General features: G+C 39.2%; 1 protein-coding gene and 1 long non-coding RNA gene across 9 annotated transcripts in view; both read right to left on the reverse strand.

Annotated features, from left to right (window-relative positions):
• Positions 1–20,498, reverse strand: part of LOC136846503 (micronuclear linker histone polyprotein-like) — a 625,416-nt gene that overhangs the window by 75,554 nt on the left and 529,364 nt on the right. The window lies entirely within an intron of this gene.
• LOC136846450 (uncharacterized) lies at positions 8,572–10,749 on the reverse strand. Its single transcript, XR_010855403.1, has 2 exons — positions 9,813–10,749; positions 8,572–9,455 (listed from the first exon to the last, which is right to left on the reverse strand). It is a non-coding gene; the product is annotated as an uncharacterized lncRNA (long non-coding RNA).

The following is a 20,498-nucleotide window of genomic DNA, read 5'->3' on the forward strand; positions in this document are numbered from 1 at the left end:
GAAGGAGTAGGAATCTGGCGCTTGTAGCACTGAATTTAGAGATGATAACGCATTCGTTATTCATTCAAGTGTCATGTCCTCCGATGGATGCATTTTACTGCGACGACATAATCATAAATTTACAAAAAAGAAGAGTGAGTAGGTAGGAGACCAACGCTTGTAGAACTGAATTTAAAGATAACACCTGATACGTCATGTATGATAACTCGCTTCATATTCATAATGATACGCCAAATCACTTCATATTCATAATGTCGCACGGAAAATCGTTTCATATTCATAATGACATACGTAAATCGCTTCATATTCATAATGACATACGCAAAATCGCTTAATATTCATAATGACGTCCGCAAAATCGCTTCATATTCATAATGACGTCCGCAAAATCGCTTCATATTCATAATGACGCACGGAAAATCGCTTCATATTCATAATGACGCATGGAAAATCGTTTCATATTCATAATGACCCACGGAAAATCGCTTCATATTCATAATGACGCACGGAAAATTGCTTCATATTCATAATGACGTCAGCAAAAACGCATTTATTATTCATTAAAGTGTCATATCCTGCAATGCATGTACTGACTCAGACAACAATCTCTTAAATTAAAGAAAAAGTTCAATACATATCTTCTTTGTTCAACAACAATCTTCGTTATATATTGTATCACTGTTCGTGAATTGCAAGCTAAAAGGGTAAGAATTACAAGAAATAATTATAACTGATTTTGTGTTTCTGCTTCATCATAGAAGACAAGAGAGAGAGAGAGAGAGAGAGAGAGAGAGAGAGAGAGTATACATAAAACGCCAAATTGCTCATCGATTGAAATTCTGACTTAATGATAATTTCTCGATGGAGTAGACTCGTTTCATGCTTCTCGTGACGGAGGAACGTTATCTAGCGAAAAAAAAATTGTCTCTCTCTCTCTCTCTACTACGTACTGCAAAGTAGGGCGATACTCACGAGACAGTGGCGTGAGTCCATCATGAGTCAGAGAGAGAGAGAGAGAGAGAGAGAGAGAGCAATTCACTTCAGTCATTCATATCCTGCTATGGCTGCTCTCTGGTTTCACTGAATCAAATGAGAGAGAGAGAGAGAGAGAGAGAGAGAGAGAGACTCACACACCCTCCTCCCACCTCTCTCCCTCCCCCCTCTTCCTAATCCCTGTATCCGTCCACCCCCTTCCCCAAGGCGGTCTTGTCATCCTTCACCCACTCACCCACACACACGAACCCCGTCTCTCTTTCTCCCATCCCATCCCCTCCCCCTCCCCTCCCGCAAAAGTTGCAACACACACACACACAGACACACACGTGAGATGAGGTCACACTCCAAAGCAATCACCCGGATAACAAGTCGTAAGGGCGTCATCTCCTTATCATGCGAATGGGCAAAAGGACCTTATGGACTTGCAAAAAAAAAAAAAAAAAATAGAAAATAAAAAAAAACAGAAAATAAAAATCCGTCACCAGGAGGAAGAAGAAGGTGGTCGGGGAGACCCTTTTTAGATAATCCGAAAGAAAATGTGAAATCGCTATTTAATATAATTATTCTAAAAATTTTATAGCCTCTCTCTCTCTCTCTCAAACACACGAACAAACAAAAGTAATCCGTGTTGGATAAGTATAAAGTGAAAGTATGGATACGGGAAATAATAGCAAATGAATAATTACTTATTTAGGATTTATGAAAAAAATTGCGTCTAAATCCCTCTTCGTACGTTGTCCATTTTTTTTTAATTTGATGTATTTTGTTCATGATAATAATTTTACTTAGTTTATCATAACCACTAACAGTCTTTTTTTAATCAGCTCAGTGGTCTGGTAAAACTAAGGTATACTTACTTACTCCTGAATGCCTTTGTCGTAATCAGATTCTTGTTTCTTCTTTCGTATATAACATAATTCATATTTTTTTCTAACTGCTTTTTTTTATGCGTTTGCTTCCTGTCTTGTCCCCCCTATTAGCTGTCGGCCTAAAAAACAGGAGATCAGCGCCTGCCCTATGAGTTTACAAAGGCCCAGGAAGACTAACTAATCTAAAATAACAACGCATATTTTATATATTAGTCATCTTTAAGGTTCTAGTCTGTGCTACGCGGGTATTACATAATGCAATGAGTAATATCAAGCTTTCTGAGGTTACCTACGAGAGAGAGAGAGAGAGAGAGAGAGAGAGAGAGAGAGAGAGAGAGAGAGAGAGAGAGAGAGAGAGTCGAAAGCGAAACAGGCACACGTCATTCTGACACCGCACCTCTCAAAACAGCGACGCTCACAGCAGACTCCTAAGGTCTGTTACAAGCCTAGTACTGATTTTCGGAACGAGATTATTGCTTTCTTTTCATAGCTCCATATTCAAGTTAAAAGGAGCTTTCGTTCTTCAGTTTTCTGTAAAAGAAAACCATTGTACCGGCTTTGTCTGTCCGTCCGCACTTTTTCTGTCCGCACTTTTTTTCTGTCCGTCCTCAGACCTTAAAAGCTACTGAGGCTAGAGGGCTGCAAATTGGTATGTTGATCATCCACCCTCCAATCATAAAACATACCAAATTGCAGCCCTCTATCCTCATTAGTTTTTATTTGATTTAAGGTTAAAGTTCGCCATAATCGTGCTTCTGGCAACGAAAAAGGATAGGCCACCACCGGGCAGTGGTTAAAGTTTCATGGGCCGCGACTCATACAGCATTATAACGGGACCACCGAAAGAGATCTACAGTATTTTCGGCGGCCTTGATTATGCGCTGTAGCGGCTGTACAGAAAACTCGAATGCTCCGAAGAAACTTCGGCGCATTTTTTACTTGTTTTTACAGCTCCACATTCACGCTCCCAGACGTTGTTAAATTTTTCTTTCGTATCACACGCAGAACGAAAATAAAAGGGGGAGAGAGAAAAAAATATCGTTTGTGGCTAGTTCTAAGAGCGCTCAAAACCACAGGGAAAACCGCGCCTCCTCTCCAGACCCCAGGGTGACTCAGCAAAAGATATACAGAGGTTATAATATATGAAATACAACGAAGGCATAACTGCTTTAATAACTGGTCACATGCAATATACACGTAACGTATTTATGGTGATGTATAGCTATAAGATATGAATGTCTGAGTAAGGCTGTACTTAGAAACTTACAAGGTATTATGTAGAGTCTATACTACAGAACATATATATGTACACACACATACATATATATATATATATATAATCTATTATATACACATATACATAATATATATACATGTATATATAGTAATATATATAATATACATACACGAGAGAGAGAGAGAGAGAGAGAGAGAGAGAGAGAGAGAGAGAGAGAGAGAGAGAGAGAGAGAGAGAGAGAGAGTATTAGGCTCTTAAATTTTATAACAATTGTTCAAAACTGCCATTTCACATTTCCTCTCGGAATATGTAGAGAGAGAGAGAGAGAGAGAGAGAGAGAGAGAGAGAGAGAGAGAGAGAGAATCAGTATTAGGCTCTTAATTTTTATAACAATTGTTCAAAACTGCCATTTCACATTTCCTCTCGGAATATTTAGAGAGAGAGAGAGAGAGAGAGAGAGAGAGAGAGAGAGAGAGAGAGAGAGAATGAATCAGGCTCTTAATTTTTATAACTATTGTTCAAAACTGCCATTTCACATTTCCTCTCGGAATATCTATAGAGAGAGAGAGAGAGAGAGAGAGAGAGAGAGAGAGAGAGAGAGAGCTCTTAATTTTTATAACAATCGTTCAAAACTGCTGTTTCACATTTCCTCTCGGAATATAAATATATATATATATATATATATATATATATATATATATATATATATATATATATATATATGATATATATATATATATAGAGAGAGAGAAAGAGAGAGAGAAAGTAATTATTCGCAAAACCGTAAATCACCAGCACAAAACCCGTTCAGTAAGTAACTCGGGTGGTTTCCTCTCAGGTAAGAACAGTGACAGTGAACGAGAGAAGAAAGTGTGAAAAGTGATAGTGAACAAACCATGTCAAGAGAGTGGCAGTTAAACTAGGAAGAAAGACCATTACACTCGCGTCGTAGTACACATCACATGCCTCCGTAGCACACGTGCACATGTAATACTGTGCATATATGTTACTGTGTCTGGTATTGTTTTGTTGCATTTTTTTACACCCTGACGCCATCTCCTTTTAACGATAATGTAGGCTTTTAAATATGTACCTACTTATATACGTATTATGTATATATATACATGCATGTATATATATATATATATATATATATATATATATATATATATATATATATATATATATATATATATATATATATTATATACCAGAGAGAGAGAGAGAGAGAGAGAGAGAGAGAGAGAGAGAGAAAATATGAATAATCATGATTTCCAGTACTTAAATTAGCATTAATGCAGCTAATTCAAGGTTATCATACACAAGAGGATATATATATAAAATTATATATATATATATATATATATATATATATATATATATATATATATATATATATATATACATTTTCATCCATATCCAATATAAACCAACGGCTGCATTAACGTTCGGTACAAGATATCTCTCCTTTCTACAATGTCGAGTCTGTTCATTGCTTGGATGGGTGGCTTTCCAAATTCATATGTCACTGACGAACGAGCAAACAAGACCACTGCCGATACTTACAACAGATCTTAGGAGTCCGGCGGGAGCGGCACTGTCATGATTTGAAAAATTCGTTCCCAACGTTTTCTTAAATCCCGAATTAGTCTGATGGAAGCGTTTAATCACCTGTATTTTAACTACAATTACCACGCTAATTGTCCCAATCATGGATACCATTTAACGTTATAAAAAAAGTATATTAGGATATTCCAGCGCTAAAAGGGTAAAAACAATTGGAAGGAATTACTGTCTTTTCCCTCTGCGAAATATCTTGAGTTTGGCTATTCTTGGAAGCTGCCGGCAGGTGTACGAGGGGGAATATTCTTGTAAATCAACTCTTCCGCAGAAATATATAAAAAAATTTAAAAACTTGAAAAACGTTCTTGTGTAAGCACGGTGAAAGTGTAAAAGATAAAGAATGAAGTGTAGAAGAAACAAAGATAATGAGTCAGATCTTTGGCCACAAATCATATCACGGTATAAGAAGCGTTTGTGATTCACGACACGCGTATAAGGGAAGCACCCTGAATTAGCCCTGAAATGAGGCCATTATCGAAAAAAAAGGGAAAATGATAAAAGTGTGCCAACGCAGTGTTGTGTAAAAAAAAAAAAAATAAACATTCGACACAAAGGAACGTTATGAAACAAAGCCATACACACACACACACACACACACACACACACCGTTTCCTCCGGCCATGAGATCATTGTGTACACCATAAGACTTGAGTTTTTTTTTTCTCGTGAATCAAAGTGATCCCAAATCAAATTCCTTTTGAAAAACAAACAAATAAAAAAAAAGCCAGACCAACTTATAAATAGCGTGACAGGAGAAGGAGACCGTAGCCAATATCTCTGCCTAGATCTCTCTCTCTCTCTCTCTCTCTCTCTCTCTCTCTCTCTCTCTCTCTCTCTCTCTCTCTCTCCAGAGATCAGAATCAGACCGAGCACGCGGCTCGAACTCTACCAAACTTGGGCAAAATACAGAGAGAGAGAGAGAGAGAGAGAGAGAGAGAGAGAGAGAGAGAGAGAGAGAGAGGCCTCCCCACTTGGGAAGCTGCCAAATGGGGATGACGACAGTCGAGTAAGATGAAAATTGCTTTGTGTTAAGACGCACACACACACACACACACACACACGCAAACACACGTCTGTTCGTGATTCTCTGTCTTCCCCGTCTGTTACTGCCTTATTGCCGTCCTTTTCGACGGACAGGTAGACAGCAATGAGGGTAATGAATGACGCGAAAGGCATGGAAATGGAACACGAGGATAAATGAATGCGACAGAAAAGAGCAAAGACGCACAAGGATTTTCCTGATAGGTGGAGAGAGAGAGAGAGAGAGAGATGACCCACATAATGATATTTGTTAGTTTCCGTGCGCGTATGCGCGCCACCAGTTCATTATTTACAACACACACACACACACACACACACACGCACAAACACACAAGCATGCACGCAATCGCACTCAAACACGCACAAAAGCGCGAGCACCCGCAAAATCACGAACAAAAAGTAAGCATATCTGAAAATATAACTTTCATTTTACGGAGAAAATAAGCTCACTTTGCAGTTGTGTAAATAAGCATGTTTATGGATATTCTTTGTATTTTTTTTTACTTTTTTTTTTTACACTGTAAAGGTTATATGCATATCCTAAATGCAAAGTTTTTTTTTTTATGGGAGTATAACTTTTGCCAAATGTCAATTTTTACAATAGTTTTATAATCATTCTTTTATTTTATTCATGTAATTTATAAGTTCATTGGCGTAACTATTCATCTCAAACCAAATTCATCAAGCCTAAATTTCAAAATATTCCATTCCATTCCATTCCACAGGTAACGAAAGGTAGACGTCTTAAAAATGACAAATACTTTACATTGTGTGCTCAGCTCTCTCTCTCTCTCTCTCTCTCTGTTTGTAAAGAACCCTGCTAACCTTTCATCCATCCATCCAGATGTGCCACTTTCTCTCTCAAAATGTGCTCTCACGTTCCCCAAACATAACTACGCATAACAGTCTCGAAATTACGCTCCGTAACGTAACTTTCGCCACTAACGTAGACAAAAACTTTCGACAAACAACCAGGGCGCAAACCTCTCTCTCTCTCTCTCTCTCTCTCTCTCTCTAATCTAAATACATAACAAAGGCATCAGCAATAACAATAACAACATCAACAAGACGACAAATGCCAGCAACACAAATTAGCAGTAGCAGTAACTGCACGCACAAAAAGAAAAAGTGAAAGTGACAATGAGCCGAAGGAAATTGGTTACTAGGGCAAGGGCAAGGACTCCTCCTCCACCCCTCCCACTCCCCCATCTCCTCCTCCTCCTCCTCCATCCCCTACTCCTCAGTTTAGGAGGGTCAGGAAGAACCCACAAAGGCAGTCACTGTCAGCTAGTCAGCCCTGCCGTCGCCGCTATTAAGGTCTGACTTTGGCCCTCCAATCCTCTACCGCCCCCAACAGTCCCATCCCTCCCCCCCCCCTCCTCCTCCAACTAACTAACTCCCCAAATCGTCCAAGGTTATAGGTATAGGAAGAAGGCCTCGCCTTCTCCTCAGATGGATCTCGTCGCCCCAAGCGGCAGCCAAAGTGCTGCATCACACTCACTGGTACTATTTTTGACTAGTACTAAAACATGTTAGTACTGAGGGATTTAAGAGGAGCCCTGCTAGTACTACTGAGACCTACTAGGTCTATCACACTCACTGGTACTGTTTTTGAATAGTACTAAAACATGTTACCGCCGAGTGATTTAAGAGCCCTGCTAGTACTTTTGGGGCTTATAGGTCTATCACACTCCCTGGTACTGTTTTTAACTAGCCCCTGAGCTCTACTAGCACTGTAACATGATGCTACTGAGTGACCACTGGGGTTAACTAGGTCTATCACACCCACTGGTACTATAACTTGTTGCTGGTTAGTGACTAAAGAGGAGCCCTGCTAGGGCTACTGGGGCTTACTAGGCCTAGTGCTACTGACGATGCTGCTACTGATGGCAGTCCCTTTGCTGCTGTTTACAACTGCCATGCTACCGCAGCTGTTTTTACACATCCACAAGAAATGTCACGCCTGAGGACAGAGTCAAGGATATTCAAAACCCTCAGAATAAAATGGGTCTTCCTACAACTTTATAAAATGGCTCGGCTGAAAACCAGGCAACAGTTAACCTTCACATTTTGGCAGCTACAGTTATACTGTATCTTGAAATAATCTAACATTTTCAAAACAGGGATTTGGCATATTTTGAAACCAATTTCGAATAGCAAAAATGACTAGGCAAACTCTGTTCGAGGTGCAGGAATTAAATTGGAGAACGTTATCTCGATGCATGAATGAAGGCGCAGATAGCACAAGGAATCTACGACTGATACAGGAAGGAACACTGAACCATTCGATGAATTAACAGAAATATCATGCTTAGTTAGATAATAATAATAATAATAATAATAATAATAATAATAATTATGGTAATAAGAAGAAGAAGAAGAAGAAGAAGAAGAAGAAGAAGAAGAAGCAGCAATCAGGTGGACTGGGGCTCCTGCGTAGCAAACTGGAGGGCGGGGGTGGGGAGAGGAGGGGAGACCGGAGAGTGGGAACGTTCGTATTCACACTAATGTGGCCTCTACGTTGTCGTTATCTTAACTCTCTCTCTCTCCCCGTCGATATTTGGCGCCAGCTAATCTCTTTCTTTCTCCGACAATGGTAGAAAGAAATGTCATTTTCTCCAGTTTATTATTTTTCAAGTACGCGTATGCCCTTTCCCTAATCTCAGTAGTTCATTATTATCACGTACCCATGAATCTTGCTTTTCAGGACTTCATATGTTGAATGGGTACGTCACATAACAGCAATGCGTATGCATGCATACATCCATCAATAACGATAAAGCTTTAAGGATCAGAAAAAAGCACTGGTATTTATGTATTTAATTTATCACACTTACATTTCTGGATTCGATATTGTCGATGAAGCTGCACAATAACTTACTCATTACAAAATTAATCTCGTCGATGAAGCTCCACAGGCACTTGCTCATTATAAAATTTTAAACTCAATATGAGATACGACACTTATAAAAGAACATTTGGTCCATGAATACTAACTCCACAAACACTTCTTGGAATCACAACAGCTGGAATATATATAGAAATAGATCACAACAATATCACAATCAGTCCAGAGGAACTGAATCACAACAAAATAATACTAGGCTCGAAGAACTTCCTAAGACTGTCTGAGAGGTATAAAAAATAGTGGACTAGCTAATACAATCTTCATCTGGCAAGAAGAGGTAAATCTTTCACTCCTTTCTTAATCTCTTCTAAAAAACAATAAATATCTTCTAAAAAAAAACAATAAATTCAACCCTTTATACATATTGCAGACAATGAAATGTGAGCATTATTCCTTGTCAAAACAGCAGACGAACTGCACTCTCGACTACACCAATAACACGCATTCCATAGAGAGCATAACATATGCTATAGTCATTGTAACGATTTACATCACAGTGGCGTAAATACTTAATAAGTTAAACTGTTTCTTCAAGGTCCTAACATATTCTACAAGCTATATTTTGCACAACCAGCGGCAACGAAATATTAAAATATAAATCCTTGTTTCCCCCCAACAGTTACCACGAAACGAAAGGTTTGAGACAGGAGGCAGCGAGTGGGGTGTGCCTCTGAAGACGGCGGGGTGACGTGTCCTGACGCGTTTTCGTGGTTACTGTAGGTAGACAGCAAGCAGTCACAGGGAATGGCCTCTCACCCTTCCCAAATTCACACAGCCTGTTCTGGGGGTCCAATGAAAAAGCCATGTACTATCAATATCGATGACTGGTACTTTTGTAATACACCGTTCACTGAAGTATGATTTTTGTAGTGTCATTTAACTCTTACTAGCTTTCTTTAACGTTATTTTGCCAGAATTTTCTACAGAGAATTTTGATCTTGATGAAAACTAATCTGAAGTCATTATTATTTTGAAACAAACATTCAAGCCTTGAGAATGGAGCGATATATGTCAAGAACTGGCAACAGCGAATACAAATTGTGCAGACCAGTGCAATGGGATACTTGATATTTCAAAGAATTATTACAGAATCTTTCACACTGCAGTAGTCTTGTCGTGTTACTCTGAAACTTCTTACCTTTTGGAGTTAGGCCATTTCACCACTGACATTCGGGCTGGGGTTCCCAAACATCACCGTTTGGAAAAGATGCAGACAGGTAGCGGGGGTTCTCGGTAATGATCCTTGTGTTGCCATTTGCACCGGGCGTCTTCCATCACATCGACCTCACAGGTATACGAGACGTGATGTTTTAACTTACTAAACTCGCGTCTCTTCATCCTGCTACATTCGTAATCCGGAAGGCACAGGTGGTCAGGGTCGGGGCGATGACTGAGATCTTCAACGCAGTCGGTCCTAACGAACTCTCCCGACGCCAACTCGTCCGGACCTTTGTTGAATTCGGAGAAATTATGCGTCTTCTTCATCGCAGTACATCCGAGAGTCATTGGATCGATTGTGTAGCCGGCACTTCCGTCAGTCGTATCGCCAACACCATTTCCACCTGCAGGACAGGGCCACTTTTCCCAAGGCGGGAATGGAGTCACGTTTGCTTTTGGTGGTGAACTCTGATGATGACAATCTGAATGCGCAATTGAAAGTGGCAAAAGACAACCGCACAAACACCCGATGACAAACATCACTAAACCCACGATAACTGTCTGAGTAGTAAATCTCCATTTGGGGGGAATAACTGTCATCACTCTCAATCCTTCTATGTCCGTCATCTCCGTTATCACGAACTGTAATCTAACTGATTCTAGAGCGCTGAGCTTCTTATAGTCGGGGCATATACGTTTTATCTAAGGTAACGTACCTTTCTTCGCAGCGGTACGTACTAGATACGTGCGGAATTACGTTTACCCGAAAATGCAGATACTTATACGGTATAGGGCGGGCGAGCCAGACTTGACTATATAATAAACCAAGAGATCTTATAACTACGTTGCTCCCAAAACAATTCCGCAACACAAGCGCTAACACAATTCCCTTCTCGACTGGCGTCAAACCTGTGTCTAGCTCGTCATTACGAAGGGAAGATGATACGGGTTCCTACCATTGGCGCAAAACGTTTTGCACTTAGGAAAGGACACGTGGCACACGAACAGACGAAAACGTTTCGGCCAAAGGGTGGGCCTTCTGCGCTGCCACGCTGGGTGATCGATGGTAGGCCGTTAACCTTTCGCAACAATATCGCAAGAAGGATAAATGTAACGATGCATACACACGTACATATGCATTTACATTTACATTCACACGCACACAAACACATACTTACATATAATGTGTTTTTTTGTATGTATGTACTCGTATGTATGTATCTATGCATATACAAAATTCACAAAATTTTCAAGTGACATCAAAACAGAAGATGATGTGTGTATGTGTATGCGTGTGTAACTTTCTACGTACGTGTGCGCGCGTGTGTAAACTTTCTACGTATGTGTGCGCGTGTTATATACTATGCTTTTGTGTAACACTTTCGTAGGATTACGCGCCTGTTATACTTTTTGGCATAAGTTTGTTTAACACTTATAGGATTATGCTCTCCAGTTACTGGATTCAATATATATATATATATATATATATATATATATATATATATATATATATATATATATATATATATATGGGCTTCGGCACCAATAGCGTGACATCATGGCCGAGAATAGATGAACATGGAACTAGAGAATAATAAAATGTTCTCGTCAGCCGTCAAATTCCATCGCCAGTCCAACACAAAGTAAAACCACAAATAAAAGCAAATCTGTCGAATATTCATCCGAGAGCTTCATTCACAAACACACAAATGAAAAACGCTCATTCTTTTCTTGGTAAGTCCCTGTTGACCTTTACGCTAATGACGTAACTTCTAAAAGGAATATGCACAGTGGTGCATTGGAAAGATGGGGTTAAGGTTCAAATTACCACCAACCCACCCACACACACACACAAACACACACACACATAAACACACACACGCATATATGTTTATATTTCTTCTTCTTCGTTTTAACGTGGTTTTTTTCCCATTTTTATATGGGGTAAGCACGATGCCTTCTTTAGAAGGACTTTGATTTGGCGGTGGGGTAGGCCGTAGCCTCGATCGGCTGCCCTGCCTGACATCGCTTAGACCCCGGTAACGAATGTGTACATGTATTGTACCAAATCCCCAGCTCCAATGTATGTATATATACGTATGTATGTACATGTATATACTAGTCTCCTATGGTCGGCGCGTTTATCGGTATTGAGGGTATATTGCGATTTTTAGCCAAATGAGTTTTGAAGGCCACTCCTACCTTGACACCCGCCTGTGGGTGGCTCCGTAGTCTCAGACAGCTGTGTATGTTCGTCAGTGCTGGCTCTGTAGTATATGTATTTGTGACTTCTAATACTATGTATCAGTCCTACGTCAATGGCTTGGAAATAAAGTCGAAACCGGTCAGGACCTAGTTTTCACCTGTGGTGATGTCTGATGTGTGTGTGTGTATATTTATATATATGGTACAGTATATATATGTATATATATATATATGTATATGTACATATATATATACAGTATACATATATTTATATATATATATATATATATATATATATATATATATATATATATATATACATACATACATACACACATACAACTTAACTAAAACCTTATAGGACTTTTCGAATGATCCAGTCAAAAATGCGAACGCAGACTCCTAGCTGAGGGAATGCGAAAATCCCTTTCCCAATCATAATGCAAAATCTCTCAATCCCAATCAGTGTCACTACCAAACCAAGTTCTTTTCCCCCTCTTGGTATAAATTTTAACAAATGGAGATCAAACCCTACAACATATTGATAACAGGAGGAAAACCTCGCAGTTGCACTATGAAACAACTGTTAGGAGAGGATGGATAGCAAGATGGAAGAAAGATAATATGAGTGGAGGTACAGTAAAAGGAGTGAAAGGGGTTGCAGCTAGGGGGCGAAGGCACGCTACAAGGGACCTTTAACATGCCTACAGTGCACCCCGTGAGGTGCACTGACGGCACTATCCCCGTGCGGGGATATGCCACATGAGGCGCACTGTAAGCTGCACGCCAGTACTGCGGGGAAATCATCAGCGTAAGAAGAGAGGTTGTGAGAGAATAATTATGGAGGCAAAAATAGAAAATTATATCAAAATGCTTCATGCGGAAATGCTGCTGAATTAAAGTGGAATACCTGAAATACAGCACAGAATACAGTAAGAAATAATATATCGTCTTACGAAAATACAGCTACATTAGGCTATAGTAAAATATATCAAATACAAAAATAATTGGAAAATATACAGCCTCTTACGAAAATACAAAATACAGCATAAAAATACATACAATGGAAAATACCTCTTACAGTACAAATAAATATATCAAATACAAAATACATTGGAAAATCAATACAGCCTCTTACGAAAATACAAATATATCATGGTAAAATACATAAAATACAAAATACAATGGAAAATCAATACAGCCTCTTACGAAAATACAAATATATCATAGTAAAATAAAATACAATATACAATGGAAGATCAATACATTATAGTGAAATACATAAAATACAAAATACAATGGAAAATTAATACACCCCCTTACGAAAATACAGCCAAGTTACAGAAAAATACATTGGACACATACAAAACACAATTCAAAATTCACGCAGCCTTCCCCTAAATCTAAACAGGTACAGTTCGCAAGGTATAACAGACGCGCGTCAAGCAAGAACTTGACGGCCAGCCTCCACCCCCCAACCCCCCCTAACCCCCTTTCAGTCCTGGCTGCCAGTCTGTAAGAAATCCTTGGGGTTTTTCTTTTATTTTTTTCTCTTAGTGTGTTTTCACCATCTCCGAACAGCGCAAGGGACCTATGCAACGCCGTTGCAAGGGCACGTGCAATATTCTAATCTCATCTTCAACATGGGTGACCCCTGGGTACGTCGGTCCACGGGGCACAAACAAGGTCACCAAGTCCTCCTCCTCCCACTTTCACCTCTGGTCCATGTGGGGTGTACCTTCTTGTGGAGGGGGAGGGGGGAGTGGGGAGGCTGTTTGTCTGGGCAATGTTAGGTAGAGAGAGAGAGAGAGAGAGAGAGAGAGAGAGAGAGAGAGAGAGATGGTTAATAATGTAACACTGTTTCAATAATCCCCTTGTGGGAATATCAACAACAATTTAGCAATAATAAAAGGTAAATTTTAAAATGGAAATTATATACCTCATCTTTTCCTTATTTGAAAAGTGCGACAATTGCAGGCAAAATCGCTTCCATTTCACGAGTGTGTGTTCCAATTCCAAGTTATTCACCGTGAGATTCCAACCAGGTAACATTCCCAGAACTTTCGTGAATGTTATTCAGCCAGTCAAGTGATGTACAACTTCTATTAAATAACTTCTATCTTCTATTCAAGCTCGGAGAGCTGAGACTGATTAAGAACAGAATAGAATGGAATATAGACTTTAGGCCAAAGGCCCAGCACTGGGACCTATGAGGTCATTCACCGCTGAAAGGGAAATCGATGTAAGAAGGTTAGAAAGGCGTAACAGGAGGAAAACCTCAAAGCAATTGCACTATGAAACAATAGTTAGGGTGGAAAGTCAGGTGGAAGAAAGAGACTATGAACGGAGGTACAGTAAAAGTAATGAAAGAGGTAGCAGCTAGGGGGGCTAAGGGATGCTGCAAAGACCCTTATGTAATGCCTAAAGTGCACCACATGAGGTGCACTGACGGAAATACCCCCCTGCGGGAAAGAGACTGATTAAGGTAAGTGGTAACGTCCCTGACTTGGAAATAAACTGATAAAAGAAAATAAAACATTACTGAAGCTTGCAACTACTTGGTCTGATGCCAGCGAACATTAGGAGGAGAGAAAAGACTAATCACTGAAAACGACTGGTACTGTAATGATCATCCAATTTGCTACTTCATGCAATAAAGGCCGATTCATTCAAAAGGGACTTTTTAATAAAATATATAAATCAGTTTCTTGCATTTTCTAATACGAGAGCTCTCGTTTTTTCTGCATGGATAATATAAAAAAAAAGAACATTAATTTTTTATATGACATTCATCACACATATAAACTCTGAAAGCTCCTTTTGTTTACGTGGGAATATAGGTAAATATTTTTAATTTCCTTTATTTTCTCATGTGCAGGACGATGAAAAGGACACGTGATAAATTTTTCTATTCCTATTTTGCTAAGTGGCTGATTGGTATAGATTAGCTTGTGAATGTAGTAAGTCGCGAAAAGGATTTAGGAGGCCTGGTGTGGACCCTCGAACTCAAATAAACAGAAACAGACCTATTCTCTAACTCCAGATAAATTACACAGCCAATTACTCCGATCACTGGACTGCAGAACACAGAAGCACCTTGTTAAACATTCGCTTTATACCTCAAGATGCCAAAGTTCGTGCAACAGGAAAGTGTCCATTTGTGTCATCAGCTGAACTCACCCCTACCCCGCCCCTCCCCATAAAACCCCCAACTCCCCAGCCCCTCCTCTACCAGTCACGTGACTATAAGGAAAGAAAACAAGGCGAGAGATTCCTTCAGTGACTTGGATGGGACAAGTTCACTGGGTAGGGGCCCTGTTTAGTCCAAACCTTTGTCCATGCACGAACAAGGGGTCTTACTCTTAGCCCAGCCTTTGCTCAAGCACACACACAAGGGGCATTAGTCCAGCCCTTTTCTGAGCACAAGCAATGGACCTTAGTCCAGCCCTTCGACTGAGCACAAACAAAGGGCATTAGTCCAGCCCTTTGCTTGAGCACAGAGAAGGGGCCTTGCTCCAGACCTCTGCCCGTGCGTAAACAAGGGGCCTTGGTCCAGTCCTTTGCCTGAGTACAAACAAGAGGCCTTGGTCCACTCCTTTGCCCAAGCACAGACAAGGGGCCTTAGTCCAGTCCTTTGCCCGAGCTCAAACAAGTGTACTTAGTCGAGCCCTTTGCCAGAACACAAACAAGGGGCCTTGGTCCAGTCCTTTGCCTGAGTACAAACAAGGGGCCTTGGTCCACTCCTTTGCCCAAGCACAGACAAGTGGCCTTAGTCGAGCCCTTTCCCAGAACACAAACAAGGGGCCTTGCTCCAGTCCTTTACCAGAGCACAAACAAGGGGCATTATTCCAGCTCTTTGCCTGAGCACAGACAAAGGGCATTAGTCCAGCACTTTGCTTGAGCACAGACAAGAGGCCTTGCTCCAGTCCTTTGCCAGCGCACAAACATGGGGCCTTGGTCCAGCCCTTTGCCTGAGCACAGACAAAGGGCCTTGGTCCAGTCCTTTTCCCGCGCACAAACGAAGGAGCATTATTCCAGCCCTTCGTCCGAGCACAAACAAACAAAAAAAAAAAGACCAACAAAGGGTCGTCTCAGTTTCTCCCCCAGAGATCAAAACTTTTTATGAACAAATGTCTGGCCGAAAGAGGAACAAATATTGGTTATCGCCCCTCCTTTGGACATGACAGTCGGTTTCAGATTTAACCGCCGACTTTTCCGATTTCTGGGGTCCAATAGCTGGTACTGGCCGTTTGCGACAGATTGAAAAGATACGCACGAAAGATGATAGATGGTTTGCATCGATCTTTTGTGGATGAAGCACAATTTAAACTTGAAAAATATAGCTCCTGCAATTCTTTAAAGTTTCAGCCACCAATGATTTTCTTGTCATCTGATTTTCATTTTTTATGTTTATGTTTCTACAAATTTATTTACCTTTAAACACTCATTAATGACAGTCTCTTCTTTTCTACTATATGGGCATTGTATTTCATTTACTGCTTGCACTGAAAATTTAATTAATAATAAGACCAATTTGGTTGGATCCATATAAACGTCGGTTCATTTTTACTATGGAGAACAATGATGCATAACGTAAATAGTATCCATGTATTTATTTTATTCCTGTGTGTAACATCGATAGCCTCCGGGGTTCAACTCTCGGTCAACTCCCCGTCATCCAGTCCGGGTTAGCCTCTCTCACCAGCGGTCCTTCATTTTTGAGGTTATAGGTACGTTAATAATAATAATAATAATAATAATAATAATAATAATAATAATAATAATAATAATAATAATAATAATAATAATGTTTTTGTAATAAAAAACCACAATTATATGGTAAACTGTACTACTATGTAATTGTGCATTTTTATTAGACAAACTGTTTTTCACGAGATTGTAAAATTCCTAGCAATAATAATAATAATAATAATAATAATAATAATAATAATAATAATTGTAAAATTCTTAGCAATAATAATAATAATAATAATAATAATAATAATGATTGTAAAATTCTTAGCAATAATAATAATAATAATAATAATAATAATAATAATAATAATAATAATAAAGCCGAGGAATGACGCCGACTTACAAGTAACAAATAATAATAAGATTGTAAAATTCTTAGCAATAATAATAATAATAATAATAATAATAATAATAATAATAATAATAATAATAATAATAATAATAAAGCCGAGGAATGACGACGACTTACAAGTAACAAATAATAATAAGATTGTAAAATTCTTAGCAATAATAATAATAATAATAATAATAATAATAATAATAATAATAAGTCCGAGGAATGACGCCGACCTATAAGTGACAAATAACGAACCAGCCACAAACGGAGGACTCAAAATTGACTCGATGCCAAATAAAAACTTAATTAACCAGACCAACAGAGTCCGAAGATCCTACTGCAGGAATTTAGAATTTAGACCAGAGGCCAGGCGCTGGGACCCATGAGGTCATTCAACCCTGGAAAGGAAGCTGACAGTAAAAAAAAGTTTGAAAGGCGTTAACAGGAGGAAAACCTCCAAGCAGTTGCACTGTGAAACAACTGTTGGGGGAGGGTGGGTAGCAAGATGAAAGAGAATATGAACGGAGGTACAGTAAAAGGAATGAAAGGGGTTGCAGCTAGGGGCCGAATGGACGCTGCAGAGACCCTTGAGCAATGCCTACAGTGCACCTCGCGAGGTGCAGTGATGGCACTAACCCCACCCCCCTTAAGGGGATATCAATAATTGCTGACCTGGCACTTCTCAGGTCCCTTTCGAGAGAACACTCGATTACGAATCTGTTTGATTATAATTACTGACATATTTTGAGTCCCTAACCCGCCCCCCCCCCGCCCCCCAAAACACCTCCGTTTTGAAAATTCGCCATTCCGCTCCGTTTACGTAACGGTTCCTTCAACCAGTTACGTAAAGGAACTCCTACACCAGTTACGTAAAGTCTCCTAATAGGTCTCTACGCAGCAGGCGATGATCGATAAGCAGGAGAATCCTTCCGGTTAAATGAAAATTGACAGAAGTGAAGTCGGTTAAATAACAGTTAAAACAACAGCTCTTATCGGGTAAATAACGGCTCCCACGGCGTTACGTAACAGCTACTATGTGTGAATGACAGTTTCATTCATTTAAATAACTGTAATAACTCGGTCGTTTTCGTCAGTCCCAACAATAACTGACAGTTACACGATAACTGCCTTAACTGAATTCCGACATTACTGTTGCTGAATTCTGGTTTAACTTCTTGGCCTTAGACTGGGAGTTACATGAACTATTTTGATGGAGATTCGTATTCCACGTTAATCAGTAGGTAACATTAAGAAAATCTTCCCAGACATTAGAAAACATTACACTATAAATTTTTTCAGGCATCGGCAAATTCTTGACTGGGAATTGCTGATAACATTCACCAAAACCCACGTTCAGGCGTGAGAGCGGAGGGCGAAAAAGTTTGAAAAAAACAAGGTCCCCTTTGCTGTTACGAATTTAAAATCACCACGGCCTCCCTTTACCCCCTTTCTCTCTCTCTCTCTCTCTCTCTCTCTCTCTCTCTCTCTCTCTCTCTCTCTCTCTCCATCTGCGTCACCTCCCTTGGCCTAATATCAGCTCAACTTTATTTCGAAGCGGCAGTATTAAACAATGACTTGTCTGTCTCACTCTCTCCAGCCTCTGTAACAGGACCTTCGTTTATAATTATGGACGAACCATATGCTAGCTATGATATCCTCCTTTTTCGCGAGAGAGAGAGAGAGAGAGAGAGAGAGAGAGAGAAATTTCACAGGTAGAAAAATATCACAGGAAGAAAAATTTCACATGAAAAAATTTCCAGCTTTTAAGGCAGACAAAAACTGAAATAAAAAAAATGTCTCCGCTCCCGGCAAGTTTTATTTTGGATAAAAGATCGCTATGCGTATTTCTAATGTCATGACTATATTATTTAACCTGCATGTAACCCACAGAAAAATAGCTATACTATTTACAGAGTCCATAAAGATGTTGAATAAATTTGTGGAATGGGTAAGGCAAATTTATCTAGCAAAAAAAAAAAAAAAAAAAAAAAAAAAAAAAAGCCAGGTCCTACAACCATAAATTTTCATATAATGTATTTTCCAACTTATTATTTATTATCTGACGTTTATTTAACTGTATATAGGGCTAAACGCATGAACACTGAATTTATGTTGACAAAATACAAGAATGGCCTTTGAATCACTTTACAAAGCATCAGTAGCAAATTATTACAGAGCATCTATAGCAAATCAAAAGTTAATTCAGGAAAAGAGATGCTTATCTGTGCATCTCATTATCAGGCTCCGGTTACGCTATGACTAAGCCTACACCTCATCAGGCTGCTTCCAACGTAACCTAACTCTGGCAAAATTTGAACACGTCATCTCTCAGCTGACCTTTACATGATTCGAATTTCCTGCTTCTCACCTCTTCGATACTGGCTCGAAATCGTCAGTTCGAATTTAACTCAAACGTGAGTCGAATTCTCTACTTCTAAAAAAAAAAAAAAAAAAAAAAAAAAAAAAAATTGCGCCAAAGTTTCTTCGCTGCAATCGAGTTTTCTGTACAGCCGCTATAGCTTATAATCAAGGCCACCGGTGGTCTCAGTATACTGCTGTATGAGCCGCAACCCATGAAACTTTAACCACGTCCCGGTGGTGGCCTATCCTATATGGTTGCCAGAAGCACGATTATGGGTGACTTTAACCATAAATAACATAAAAACCACTGAGGCTAGAGGGTTGCAATTTGGTATGTTTGATGACTGGAGGGTGGATCATCAACATACCAGTTCGCAGCCCTCTAGCCTCAGTAGTTTTTAAGATCTGAGGGCGGACAGAAAAAGTACGGACAGAATAAATTGAGGACGGACAGCCATCTCAATAGTTTTCTTTCACAGGAAACTATAAAGGATTCGAACTCATTACTTCTAGCCTAACTGAAATAGAATTCGATCTCGCTATTTCCAAACCAAAAATAAGATTCGGACTTATTATTTCAAACTTATTCAAAATAATATATATATATATATATATATATATATATATATATATATATATATATATATATATATATATATATATATATATATACTCAACTCGAACCTCATTCTGAACCCAAATGACCTTCCCACTGTAACCCCACCCCCAAACCTCCCCACCCCTTTTACATTCCCCACTGGTTCATCCACTTTATCTTATCTCTGAACACAGCCTCTGGATATCAGAGAGAAAAAACTTAAGTGCAGTGTATCAAACCTTATCGATAAAACTGTAGGGTAAGATTAGTCACTTTTTGTAATCTAAATAAATCTGCTGTTTATCTGTTTACACTTTGCTATTTAGAACAAAGCATATATATATATATATATATATATATATATATATATATATATATATATATATATATATAAATATATATATATAAAC

The sequence above is a fragment of the Macrobrachium rosenbergii genome, chromosome 2 (assembly GCF_040412425.1).
Source record: "Macrobrachium rosenbergii isolate ZJJX-2024 chromosome 2, ASM4041242v1, whole genome shotgun sequence".
Taxonomy (NCBI): Eukaryota; Metazoa; Arthropoda; class Malacostraca; order Decapoda; family Palaemonidae; genus Macrobrachium; species Macrobrachium rosenbergii.